Source organism: Melospiza georgiana, chromosome 9 (assembly GCF_028018845.1).
Source record: "Melospiza georgiana isolate bMelGeo1 chromosome 9, bMelGeo1.pri, whole genome shotgun sequence".
Classification (NCBI taxonomy): Eukaryota; Metazoa; Chordata; class Aves; order Passeriformes; family Passerellidae; genus Melospiza; species Melospiza georgiana.
Genome location: NC_080438.1, coordinates 5,322,751 through 5,336,135, shown reverse-complemented (window position 1 = coordinate 5,336,135; position 13,385 = coordinate 5,322,751). Strand labels below are relative to the sequence as shown.

General features: G+C 47.6%; 1 long non-coding RNA gene across 1 annotated transcript; it reads left to right on the top strand.

Moving 5' to 3' along the window:
- Positions 1–95: 95 nt before the first annotated feature.
- On the top strand, positions 96–1,177 carry LOC131087166 (uncharacterized). Its single transcript, XR_009114845.1, has 2 exons — positions 96–327; positions 700–1,177. It is a non-coding gene; the product is annotated as an uncharacterized LOC131087166 (long non-coding RNA).
- Positions 1,178–13,385: the final 12,208 nt, after the last annotated feature.

Here is a 13,385-nt window from a genome sequence, read left to right as displayed (position 1 = left end):
GGCGGACAGCCCGGCCGCGCGTGCGCGGGGCAGGGCCGCGCCCCTGAGGGGCGGGGCAGGGCGGGGCCAAGCTGCGCTCCCCTCAGGGACCGGCGGCAGCTGGGGCTGCTGGGGGCTGTGGATTTCCTCTCACAGCTTCGGAGCGCGGGTCAGGAGCTTCTGGCTGTACCTTAAGCTGCTCCTTCTGACACCACATTAGTGGTGCGTAGTCCTGAGGCACAAATCTATTGAGTGGCCGAGGGAGCTGGTGGGGCTCAGCTTGTAGAAAAGGGAGCTCAGGGAGACCTTCTCGCTCCCTGCGACCACCTGACAAGGGGTCGTGGCCAGGTGAGGGTTGGACATAGTCCCAAGCTGAGCCAGGGGAGGTTCAGGCTGGACATAGGGAGGAATTTTTTCACGCTAAAGGGTGGTTGTGTATTGGAATGGGCTGCCCAGGGAGGCGAGGGAGTCACTGTCCTTGGAGGTGTTTAAGGAAACACTGCATGTGGTGCATGGTACTCAGTTCCATGGTCTGGTTGGCGGTTTTGGGTCATAAGCTGAGCTCAATGACCTCATGTGTTATGAGTAGAAAAGCTGCCAATTTTTTTAAAAGGTTGCAGAGTTCACAGGTTGGGCTAGTTGCTGCCAGGGTGGAGTTCTAACTGTTTGTTGTTGTAATCACCTGTCGTTTTCGTTAACCACCTGTCTTTGATGGTTCAGAATTCCCCCTTTTGTCGAGTGGCACCCTGCTGCTTCCTAGAGGATGGCACCCAGGACGGTGAAGAGGAGGGGACATCGAGTCGGCGTGCAAATGACATCGGAACCAGCGTGTAACAGGAGAAGCCCCTCACCAAACCTCGCAAAAAACCCCTAAAAACAATGAGCCAACACAAAATTGACGAATCAAAGTGATGTCTAGACGTGAGGAACAGAATCCAGTGTCCGCTAAGATCCTTTTCACCCCTAACCTAAAAGATGTCGGCTAGACGGAGGACTTCGAAAACTGGAAGATCGGGAATCTCCTGAAGCTCTCTTGAGGATGGAAGGCCCTACTTTGCCTGCATACCAATAGACAAAGCTGCACTTTTTCTCCTCCTCTGTCACTCCTGGAAGCGGTGGTGGCATGAGTGTGACCCGTCGGTTCTCCACTACCGAGCTGGAGCTGATCACTTTTAATAAAGGCAAAAAAAAGGAAAAAGATCTCCTGCCCTGTTTATTTCATCATGGGTCTTTTTTGGGGGGCTCATGGGTATTTTCCAACCTGAGTCTGTGATTCTGTGATCTCCTTCATAACACTGAGGGGAAGGTAGCCATGCCTCAGAGGGAAATGTGCCAGGCTGTCACTCAGAGACCCTCCCTGAGTCCCCAGCACCACAAAGAGATCCTGTGAAGGGCAGGGCTGATCTGTCTCGGGATGTTCTTCACCTTAGATACGCACCCCAAAAGGCAGCTTTAAGCATGCTGAGCTTTATCCCGTGCCCCACACAAAGAAATGGATCCATGGACTGAGGCCAACTGAGTGAGGTTCAACAAGTGCCCAGTCTGCGCTTGGGCCACAAGAATCCCAGGCAGTGCAACAGACTGGAGGAGAAGCGGAGGAGGACCTGAGGGTGCAGCAGCCTCACCTCAAGTGCTCTGTCCAATTCTGGGCCTCTCACTGCAATAAAGACTTTGAGGGGCTGGAGTGGCTCCAGAGAAGGGCAACAAGACTGGGAAAGGGGCTGGAGGACAAGTCCTCTGAGGAGCAGCTGAGGGAGCTCTGGGGGCTCGTGCTGATGAAAAAGAGGCCCAGGGAGGACTTTATCACTCTAAAACCCCCTGATAGGAGGGGGTAGCCAGGTGGGGATCAGGCTCTGCTCTCAGGTAACAAGTGACAGGAGAAGAGGAAACGACCACAACCTGGTCAGAGGAGGTTGAGGTTAAGGTTGAGGTTGGACATCAGGAAGAATTTCTTCATGAAAAAGGTTGTTAGGCATTAGAATAGGCTGCCCATGGTGATGGTGTCCCCATCCCTGGAGCTGTTCAAGAAGTGACTGGACATGGCACTCAGTGCTCTAGTCTGGGTGACAAGGTGGTGATCACTCACAGGTTGGACTAGATGATCTTGGAGGTATTTTCCAACCTAAATAATTCTATGATTCTGTGAAAGATGTCTGGTGATGAGTGAACAGCTTTTCCCAGGTTTGTGCCAGCTCTCTGCTGCCTGGGTGGGTGGGAATCCCAATGGTGAGGACCACGGCCTGTTGGGTTCCTCTTTCCCAACAGCAGGCCTGAGTTTTACAGAGCAAGGACAGACCAGTTTCTGCACAAGTTCATTAGTAAAGTGTTGATAAAGGATGCCCCAAAGATGTTTTGGGTGTTAGGAGAAATGTTGTCCCCAGACCAAGCCTTTTGCAAATCAAACTGAAAAGCTCGTTAAACACAGCATTTGTCAACTCCTTGGCTGGGCCAGAAGTCCTGTGGAGAGATAGCTGCTGTTCCCTTTAATTTCTCTTTCAACAGCCTATGGAAACACATTGCCTCCTTTGCATTGAGTAACTATTATCTGCAGTCAGCTTTACTTGTTAGAGTGGAGGAGGCAGCTGGAGAAACACCGGGGCATTCCCAGAGGAGGGTAACCCTAAACCCAGGTATGGGAAAACGCCCAGAAAGGTCGGCACTGCAGCACTCCTCCCAGCAGGGACGGCAGAGCAAGCTGTAAAACCAGTATGGGAGCTGGTAAAACTGGTCTGAGAGAGAGAAAAGGGTGCTTCAGGTAGGCAGTATTGGTCAGGAGACCTCCCAGGCATGCAGTAGGGATGCTGGATGACAAATGTCCCAAGGGCAGCACGGCAAAAGGCGGCTCTGGATTTACCCTGGGGATGCAGCTGAAGGGGTAGAGCTGTGCAGTGCTCCTCCTGACCTCCCCTCTCAGAGGTGCTGGAATGCCATTGGGTGTTTGCCTCTGTAGGTTTATCTCTCATGTTGGGAAAAATCACCAAGGCAGTCAGCAAAACCCAAAATGTCTCTGAGGAATCCGATTCAAGCCAGGAAATTCAAAGTTAGAGTCCCTGTGAGATCCAGCTCAGCAGTCTCACCTTTACAAGCTGACATCTGCCATTAGAGTCACTCCCATGATTTAACTCGTTGTTGCCGTTATTAAAAATATTTTTAATATAGTTTTGGGGGCTCTTTTTAGTGGGTATTTTTTTGGGTTTGGATTTTTTTAAAAGTCATTAGGTTCCTCTGCTTTCTGTAAATAGCCTTGTTACTCAATACTAGCTCCATAAAATCATTGAAGTGTAGTGATTCCCCTTGTTTTCAGTGGAAGCAAAAGAGAATTGCTGTTATTTAGACCATTCTTTCAGCCTGGCTGTTGGTGTCTGCGTGCATCTTATTTTCTATTGCTAAGAGAAAGGGAAGTCTCATTTCCTTCTCTTCCAGAGGGATCAAAAACTTTATGGATGAGTGGCTACAATAGACTTTCAGAAGCAGTAAGCAGTAGTATTGGCAATAGCACAACCCCATGCTTCACACTGAAATACTGGCTGATCCTTAAAAAGTCTTGCTGATGCCATTACTGACTGCTCCAGAGAGGAAAAAATGACATAAGCAAAAGCTGTTAAAGGTCAAATATAGGAGCATTTATGCCTGTACATAACTGGCCTTCACAACATCCCCTGTATCCACAGCCCTGGCAATGGGTGTGACTCCCAGCACTTGGGAAGAGCTCCCTGGTTCCTGAGCTTTAGGATACCATTCTGAGCTCTTGGAGACCCTCTGAGTGAACACCTTCTTTTCACTTCATTTCCCAATGCCCAGGTGCATTGGGAGCAGCCTTTGGCTTCTGGAGACACTTCTTTCCTGGGGTTACCTTGCATTACCCCTTCCACGATCCATGTATTCCTAAGGGAAGGTTAATGTGCCACTTACTGGAGATACCTGTGTATTGTATCAGGAAAAAGGACATGGAAAAAGTCTTCCAGTTGTAAAGTTCACTGCAGCCAGAACAGTGATTTTTAAGTTATCTTCTAGTTCTTGTTAGCACAAGATGAGCTCTAAGAAATTGTTTGATTTAGTCCAGGTATCAACAGCATAGTGATTACTGTCAGTGGCCGGGGTACAAGAGTGAAACAGGATGGATCAGTGTGAGAGGTTTCTCTGTCTCCTGCAGCCAGCAGTGTGCCAGAGTCCTGCACTGGAGCACAACTCAGGATGGGCTCAGCACAGAGGGGAAGGTCTTGGTGTGGGACAGCTGCACCCTCACGTAGCACACCTTCATAGGTCCTGCTTCAGAGGACTGCCTGTGTTTCCTCACTTAGTCTCAATAGAGATAGGTCTGCCTGCTTTCAGAGGTGTGTGGATCAAGCATGGAAAGCAAATATCACCTATTCCCAAGTGGCCTCAAACTTAGGTGCAAACAAATCAGTTTCTTTATGATAAGCTGTCTCCAGCTATTGTCCTTAGTGGTTATTTTACACAAAGAAACTAGTATTTCTGACAGATGTACATTTTGTAAGACTGACTGGAGGAATCTGCTCTAACTTTTCTGAATGTTTTAGCCTCTGAAGCCAGCCACTGACAACATCCCAGCAAAGTATCAGTTCTGATCCTGTGCAAAGAGAGAAGACACACTACCCGTGGCATTAAAGGAAGGAGAAGCCAAGTACTGTCTATAGATGAATGATCTTTAATAGCAGTGTAAGATTCTGCTCTTTTGGGTACATAAATCTTATTTAATACAACCTCTGAGTTTGTGACATTTGCAGCTGCAGCTCCATTTACCTGTGCAACAAGCAGCTGCAGCCATGGAAATCATTAAGGATATTCTGCATGGATCATCCTGCAGGGAGACTGAGACTTCTTCCACACAGAGTGATCCATGGGCTGTGTGTCTGGGGGAAGTGACAGTCACCTCCCAGGCTCCAGGCTCTGCATTGTTGATGACTCATTAGGAAAATTGCTTCTACTTCCATTTCTGAGCCTGCTGCCGCCACCTAATTTCCACTGGGTCCGTTAGTCCATTCAGGAGCTCAGCAAACCCTGCTAGGAGCTGCCACCCTGGCTTGGGAATTGCTGCTCCAGAGGTTATTAGGGAACTTTATTAATAATCATTGCATTAACCTCTCAGCTCGTCCGTGATAGAAATGCCATTTCTTCCATTTTATAGCTGAGAAAAATGAAGCGTAGACAGATTCATCACCTGGTTACAGAGTCAATGGGAATTCTTAATGCTCCATAAATCTGAAAATTAGGCTGTCAGCAACTTCTGCAGTGAACCTGCAGCAAAGCCATTCAGGAGACCTAGTTCCTCCCCATCAGGTGCCTCCTTCCCTGGTTTACTGGGAGAAACCAGGACACATCTCTGAATTTCAGTTCCTGCAGCCAGGCACAGAGACTGGGGATCTGGAGGGGATGGAGGAACACAGCTCAGGACTCCCTGCCCACAGCAGACATCTCCACAGAGAAGATCCTTGAGGAAGGGCATGATGCACTGAGTGACCATGCTTTGATCCAGGGATAGGAACTAATGGGTCATATAGAAGCTCTCACCACCTGAGACTTGACTCTGAAAGATTATTTTGTTGTTAAAATATACAATTTAGGTTAACTCAGGGCTGCTTGGGATATGAGAAGAGCAGGAGCTGTGGGGGACTGAGCTGGTTGGTTGATTTTTTAATTTCTTTTCTAGTTTAATAGTGCAAAAGCAAGTAGTGCTAGGAGGGAGGATGCTTAGAGACATCTGCTCTATTTAGGATTATACAGAGTTCTTAAAATAAAGATTTTTTTCAATGCTTTATAGCAACACCTTTGCCACTTGCAAGATGAAATGTGATGCCTCAGCCTTAGGCTAGCTCCAAGCTGATATGGGGATTTAAAGAAAAATGGTTTAACCCCTTTCAGAAACCAAGAATCAGCAAAAATAAAATATTTAAATTTATTTCTGTGTTTAAAATGGTCAGCTCTTTTAAAGCAAAAAAAAAAAAAAACAAAAAAAAACAAAACAAGAGGTATATGGTAGAAGTGTCATCTTTGCACTGCAAAACAATTACATCATTCTGCTCTTCTGAGGAGAAATTTTCACTTGATTGAACAAAATGAGGTTAAAATAATTTGGTGATTTTTCTGTAATACTGAAATACTGCCTTCAAAGTTTCTAGGCTCTATAGAGACCTGAAGAGAAATGTCCATGGAACTGCTGTTTTAATGTGTGTGCACTGAAGCAAAGCTACAGAGGAACCTGACCTGCAGCAGCAGAAATACCTGATGCACTCCTCAGAATTATGGAATTCCCTCTACACAGGAAAAAAATATACCATCTTATTATTAGGCACCACAGTATAAGAGATGTGTCTGGGGGTAGAGTGAAGTTTCCCTTAAGGCGTGTCCTTTTGCTCCAAGAGTGTTTGACCTCCTATTAGGAGGAGGTTTCCTAGGCAAATATTAACTAAACCCTCTGCTCAGTATAAGCATGGATAGGGATGGTTTCTCACACACACTGGCTTGACCTGGACTCAGCTTGTACAACCCCAGGTCTGTCTTGGGATGCTGAAGCTCTGCCAAGCTCTTTGCTTCTCATGCAGTGCAGCAGGAAGGCTCAGCTGTTCCTTACCTGTTCCCATTGACACCCCACAAACTCAATCCCCCTTGTCACTCCCACACAGCTAACACACCATGTCTAATTACCTTCTTGTCTAACTGTAATAATCCTTAGGCTGATTTCTCTCCCACAAAATGTGATGGCATTGATGTAGTTATGTGCCTTTACAGTATTAAATAAGTCTATTTAGTGGACTGCATTTGGGTCTTTGAACATGAGCATGTGCTGCTGTCTCTGAAAGCTCCCTCCTTTATTATTATGGAAAGCACAAGTCATAGAACCACAGAATGGTTTGTGTTGGAAGGGACTTTAATGATCATCCAATCCCCCTTTCTATGGACAGGGACACCTTCCACTGGAGCAGGCTGCTCCCAGCTCCATCCAGTCTGGCCCTGAACACTCCCAGGCTTGGGGCAACCACAGCTTCTCTCTTTCAGCAGAGAAATAGAGGAGAGGCAGCATCACGCCAGGTGTCAGGACCTTGTGGGGACAAGAAATGTTGCTTGCCTTGAGCAGCCTCATCTGGGAGCCCCACACACACATCCGCTGGCACTTGGCCCAGGGACTATATTTAAGGTAATCCCAGGACTTCTCTCCTCCTCAGGATGTAGGGTGATGGTACCTAACCCTCTCAATGGGTGGGACCTGGTGCCTCTGCTGTTGGTAGCTGGTTTCCAGTCCTGCCTCGTCTGATGGGCTGAGGACCTGATTCCTCTGCTGCGTCTAAGAGCTGGTGGACCCTGTACCAGAACCCAGCCCTCCCTGCTGGGCTGGGGTTACCCTGGGCTCCTGGCTTGTCCCCTGCATGGGGCAGCCCTCAGCTCCATGGCTGCTTCCCCTGCCTGCTGTCTCTTTGCTAGGCTGGGTGGATGGCAGGTGACAGGTGTTAGTGCTGCAAGAACCCCTCAAAAGAGTCAGCTGTTGGTTTGGGGTAAGCTGTGGATGGCTGGTAGAAAGTCACAGAATGGTTTGGGCTGAAAGGACCTTGAAGATTATCTAGTCCTAACCCCCTGCCATGGGCAGGGACAATTTTCATCGGCCCAGGGTCCTCCAAGCCTCGTCCAACCTGGCCTTGAATGTAGGGGGACACAGTATGGGTAATGTAGAATGTGATCTTATCCCCCAACAGGTTGCAGCTGGACCCTATTACTAATGATTAGGAGCAGGCCGGCTGATAACAGGCAACACCTGTAGCCAATAAGAACAGTGTTATAAAAGAGTGGATTGGTGGGATCTGGAGTCAGATGGCTGCTGTGAGGGTCAAGAACAGTCAGTACTTAGAGGAGCTGCCTGTGAGAAACATCAAGGAGGTATGAAACTCTGGCACTATGGAATTCATGTACCATAGTGATTATAGAACTTTTGTAATATATAAGACAACACTTGAACACTTGCAGGGATGGGGTAACCTGTTCTAGTGTGCCACCATCCTCATAGGGAAGAATTTTTTCCTAGTATCCTGTTTAAATCTGCCCTTTGTCAGTGTGAAGCCATTCCCCCTTGTCCTGCCACTCCAGGCTCTTTCCCAAAGTCCCTCTCCAGTTCTCCTGGAGTCCCTTTTGACCCTAGGATCTTTCTGGCTCTTCTCTTTTTCAGGCTGAACACTCCCCATTCTCCCAGCCTGTCTTCACAGGAGTTTAGTTTCCTTTGTTTTTCTGCTTCTTTTTTAAACTAATCCATACAAAAACTTTCTGTGGCCTTCTGACCCCCTTTGAGTTGCTGTAGCATCCCTGCCTTGCCTCAGTTGGTCTCTGCCACCCCTGTCCCCCAGCCCTGTGTAAGGCAGGGCACAATTTAGGCTGTCATTGCCAACCAGAAGCTGCCCTCACTGGGAAAACCTTCAGGCTAGGAGCTGAGGATGCCTTCATGGCAGCAGCACTCTCACATGCTGCTTTAGCATCGGGAGATTAGCTGGAGTAGGGAAAGCAAGGTTCTGGGAGATGCTGCTTCTCAGTACCAGCGCTTGCCATCAGAGGGCAAACTCAGCCCAGGTGAAGATGCTCCGTACCCGGTTGTAGCAGCCTGCTGCTTGCCAGGCTCCTCTCTGCGAGGTAATGACAAAGGCAAGAGGCCATTTACCGCCCTTCTCACGGGGTACAGATGCAGCTTCCCATCTCTGCCTGCTGCCGGGAAGGGCTCTGCTGCCCGGCTCCCTCGAGAGCAAATCCTGCTCGGCAGGAGCATCCAGCCAGCAGCAAGAGGCAAGGGTGGTGCTGTGAGCTTCAGGTCAGAACAGTGTGTCACTGAAAGATGCAGGATGCACTTTTTTATGGAGCCAAAAAGGAGAAGATCCCAGTTTATTCATGCATCTCTTCATACAGAGTTTTAAAACATCCCTTGTCTATCCCCAATTGATCAGTAACAAGTTGTCACCCTGTATTGATCAGTCACTCAATCCCCCTGTGTGTATGTGCACAGAGAGTTGTTTGTGACATACTGTTTTCATTCTCCTACCTAACGGTGTAAAAACAGTTTATACAGGTGGCTAGTGTTTTTCACAGTCCCGGAGTTCTTTCTCAGGGAAAGCAGGTTGTTTTCCACAGCCCTAGAGTTTTTCTGAAGGAAAAAAAGTTGTTTTTCACTGCTGCAGCCTCTGTTCTCACAAAGACCCATCGGCTTTCTCACGGCTTCTGTCAGCTCAAGTCAGGGTTCAGTTTGTAAGGGCTCTGGCCTGCTGTTCCACCACCACACAGTGTAACACAGAGGGAATTCCCAGAAACCAGCAGTCTGGGTTTTAATATCCCAAACAGAGTTTAGCCTTCCTGCTCTAGCAGAATTTGTACTTATGGCTGAATATAGACTTTGAGCTGCACTCAAAAAACTGTACTGCTTGGTGCTTGCTTTCTATCCAGCTTCTTGCTGCTCTCCAGAGCACTGGTGATTATGGCTCTACAGCCCCACAAAACCAGTGGCATTAAAGTAACCTCTGCTTTAGGGAAGTGGTGCATCCTGGGGGAGCAAAGTGTTCTGTGCTGCTGCAGCTCTGACCTCTCCCAGGAGCCCCATCTGCTGGCATGTGGGCCCGGCTGCCAGCCCAAAACCCTCCATGCTTCCCAAGGCATCTGGGGAGGATTTAAATCTTGCCAGCTCTCCCCTTTGCCTCTTCCAATGAATCTCAGTCTTAATCCACACCCCCCTCATAGCCAGAGACTTCCTTTAAAAAGCTGGAGGGGTTTTCAGAGGGGAATAATGAACCAGACGCTTTCCCGGTGTCTCTCTTTGTTTTTACAGCCCTGGGTCTCCCCTGAGGACAGAGAGTCCTTTGTACTGCATGGGGTCTCCTTACAAAAAGGGGCTTGTGAACAGAGCATCCTCCCATTGGGTACCACACCACATGGATTTTTTTCCCACCTGTCCTCCTAGGCATAGCCAGTGTCAAATCCCTTTCTGCGCGTGAGGGACCGAGCCAAGAGCTTTAACCTTGGAGATGCATGGTGGACGTATGCCAAATTGCTCAGTGCCATCCTGCTGCCCACCCTCAGTCTAGCTGGAAGGTAAACAAAGGGTTAACCTGGTTGTCGTCATCTCCCCTGCCCAGCTGATATTTGGAGTGAAGCCACATTCCAGTTTGAAGACAGCTGATAATTGAATGAACTCTGCATCTTGAGTGAATTTAAAACCAAGACAGGAGCTCTCCCCATCAGAAGTCAATGCGTTTTCTCTTGCAGGGATTTTTGTCCTGGGTTAATGCTGCAGCTCCTGCTTCCAGGGGATGAGTGCATGCTTGGGAGCAGTCAATTTTTGCCTGCCTTAAGGCTTTAAATTTAGGTCTCTATATATAAAGGAGATTCCTATTTCTATTTCCTGCTAAAGGTGAAATCTAGGGCTACAACCTCAAATGGTCTTAAAACCATTAAGCTTAAAGCAACTTACTGATGATGTAGTGTTGTCCAGAAACCTTGTCCAGGTAACAAGGAAAGAAAGACAGAGGGTTGCAAATATAGCTCAGGTGCCTTATTATGTTTAGATCTTGGTGGGAATGGAGGAAACCAATGTGATGTGGCTAATTGACATCATGCTAATTAAATATTGGATTCTCTGCATGTACTCTTGCAATAAATCACTCCTAGTTTCAGGTGGGAAATTCTCTCATTGTCAATATACAGATACACTGTGGATCTGGAGAAAGCTGTTTCCTGAAAAGTTGAGGTTGGTGATTTATTGAGCACTGCAAAATATATTTGCTTTGGTCCTTCTTTGTGTTCACTGTTCAATGATATTCAAACAAATGCCTTTGAGCCTGGGAACCAGCAGCTTTTTGGCACACATTCCTTTTGCAAATGGGGGCATTCACACCAGAAATGCGGTTCTACGATTTCATAGTCACGTGGTGGGTAAGAAGGGATGTGCCATGCAATCTGTGCCCCATCAGAAATACCTGGCACTGCTTCTGTTTCAAACTTCACTAAGCAAAATAATTGCATGGAGCTGTTTACTGTCAATCTGCTGCCTGCATGTTATTAATAGGAGAGATGGAGTGAATAATTAGGACTAATGATTAGAGAAAGTTGTCATCTGTTCATGAATAATTTGAAGAGAGGCAGTGTTCAACAATTAACTTATTGGCAAAAAATGATTTATTCCGTTTGGGAAATGTGTTCTCTATTATGCCAATACATAAGCACCCACACACTGGGCCAATGTTCAGACTTCAGCTTCCCCCAGCCCTGTTTTTGGCACTCAAGCTGGTGTGATGTGATTTCCAGAGATGCTGGGGATCCCCTGCCCCACTGAACTTCCCTACCTTTGGAGTTGTGTTTCTTTAGGAAAGCAGGGACATTTTTCTAAAGCCCAAATCATGGTCTGAGGATCCCAGAATGGTTTAGATTGGAAGGGACCTTAAAGATCATATAGTTCCAAACCCTTGCCATAGGCAGGGACACCTTAGACTGGACTGCTCCAAGCCCCATCCAGCCTGGCCTTGAACACTTCCATGGATGGGGCATTAAATTCATGGCATCTCTGGGCAACCTGTGCCAGGGCCTCATCACCTTCATAGTTTAGAATCTCTTCCTAATATCTAGTCAAACCTGCCCTCTGTCAGTTGGAAGCCATTCCCCCTTGTCAAATTATGACATGGTCTGGTAAAAGTCTCCATTTTTTAAAAGTCTCCTTTAGATATTGAAAAGCTGCAATAAGGTCTCCCCGGAGTTTGCCAGGCTGAGCAACCCCAATTCTCTCAGCCTTTTTTCAGAGGGGAGGCTGTGAGTGCACATCACTCACTCCTATCCCCAAGTTCTTCTCTGTGAGGCTGCTCCCAATCAGGTTGTGGGCTCTTCTGTTGGATGCTGACAATCAGCTTGTGGAGATGGATGAATCTTGGTTTTCAGTGGCCTCCCAAATACTGAAAACGTACTGTGTGAGTGTGGAAAAATTAGCCAGCATAGGAAGACCAGGGAGCTGGGGGGTTTACCAAAAGCAGACTGAGGAGAAGGTGTAGAAACAGGCTCCAAATATATCAAAAACCACCCCCAAAGGAAAAAAAACCTGTCTCTTGAGAAAAAGACGAGAAGCTATTGGTTTAAATTGCAGCAAAAAAGTTATGAAAAATGGAGGCAACAGCTTTCTGCCAGTAAAATTAGTGAAGCACAAGGAGATACTGTGGGAGGTCCCTGTTCCTGGCAGAAGGGAAAGAGGCTAAATAAGGTTTTCCCTGTGAGCTGGGATGCCCTGCATTTCCCTCTCCCACTGCTGGCTGTGAAGGTGCAGCCTTCCTCATGCAGCAGCTGTGGGGGATAAAGTGTGGGAGTGGACCTTGGAGAATGGATGTTCAGACAGTGGGAGAGATCTGCAGAGGTGCAGGTGGGCACCAAGAGGTAGGATTCATTTTATCTGGCTTCAGCCATCCAGAAGCCTGTTATGGCAGCAAAAGCTATTGTCCAGTGACAAAAGGACTGAATGAGCAGCTATGTGAGAGTTATCCATCCCATCTGTGCCAGTTGTCCCAAATACCTGGGATAAGTTAACTCCTGGATTGAACCATAGATTTCTTTTTACTCCCCAGAGAGGGAGCTTGTAAGATTTTCTGGCTTTACACAACAAAGCAAACCGACCAATCTTACAGATATATGCTGTGTGCTCAACTTTAGCACCACAGGGATTCTCCATCAAACCACTCAGGTGAGGTTAGGGCTCTGCGGAACCTGTAAAAGCCCCTCTAGACTACATCAGGCTGACTGCTGTCAATACACCAACCCTGTGCACCATTCCTTCTCCTCAACCACCTTCTGCCCACCAAGGCTTTTTTTGTTGAGTCTGGCTCTCACCAAGTCTGAGGCTTGCTGAAAAAGATCATCCCACAAAAGTTCAAATGTTTAAATCCATTTGCTTCCAGACAGGAACCATACATGGGGTGCTCACTATCCCAAAAGCTGTAGAGCCAACTAATTTTGTGGTGGGAAAGCCTGCCAGCATGTTGAAGGCTGAGGGAATTCTGTGGAACTTGTTCAGAAAGTGAATGATTGATTCATCATCAGTGGTGGAGAACTGATTCCAGGAATTCTGCGTGCGCCAAGCTGAAGCCTGTCGAAGCCAGGGAAAAGGCATCCTTGAATTCAGGTCATCAGTCAGGGCTGGGAAATGCATGGAGGCCCTGGTACAGGAAAGCTGAACTTCCAGTGCGTGCTCAAGCCTAACTAACCTCCGTTAACGTCAACGGTGATAAAATTAAACATGAGGTCAAGATTTTGGATAAGAATGGTTTATGGCCTGGAGGCTTCCATGGATGAGAATGTCAGGCCAGCAAGCCAGGGCGCTCGATATTGATCAGCCTAATCAAGGAACTCCTGCGTAAGCTGCCACGTGAATCAGGGAATAATTGGGGATA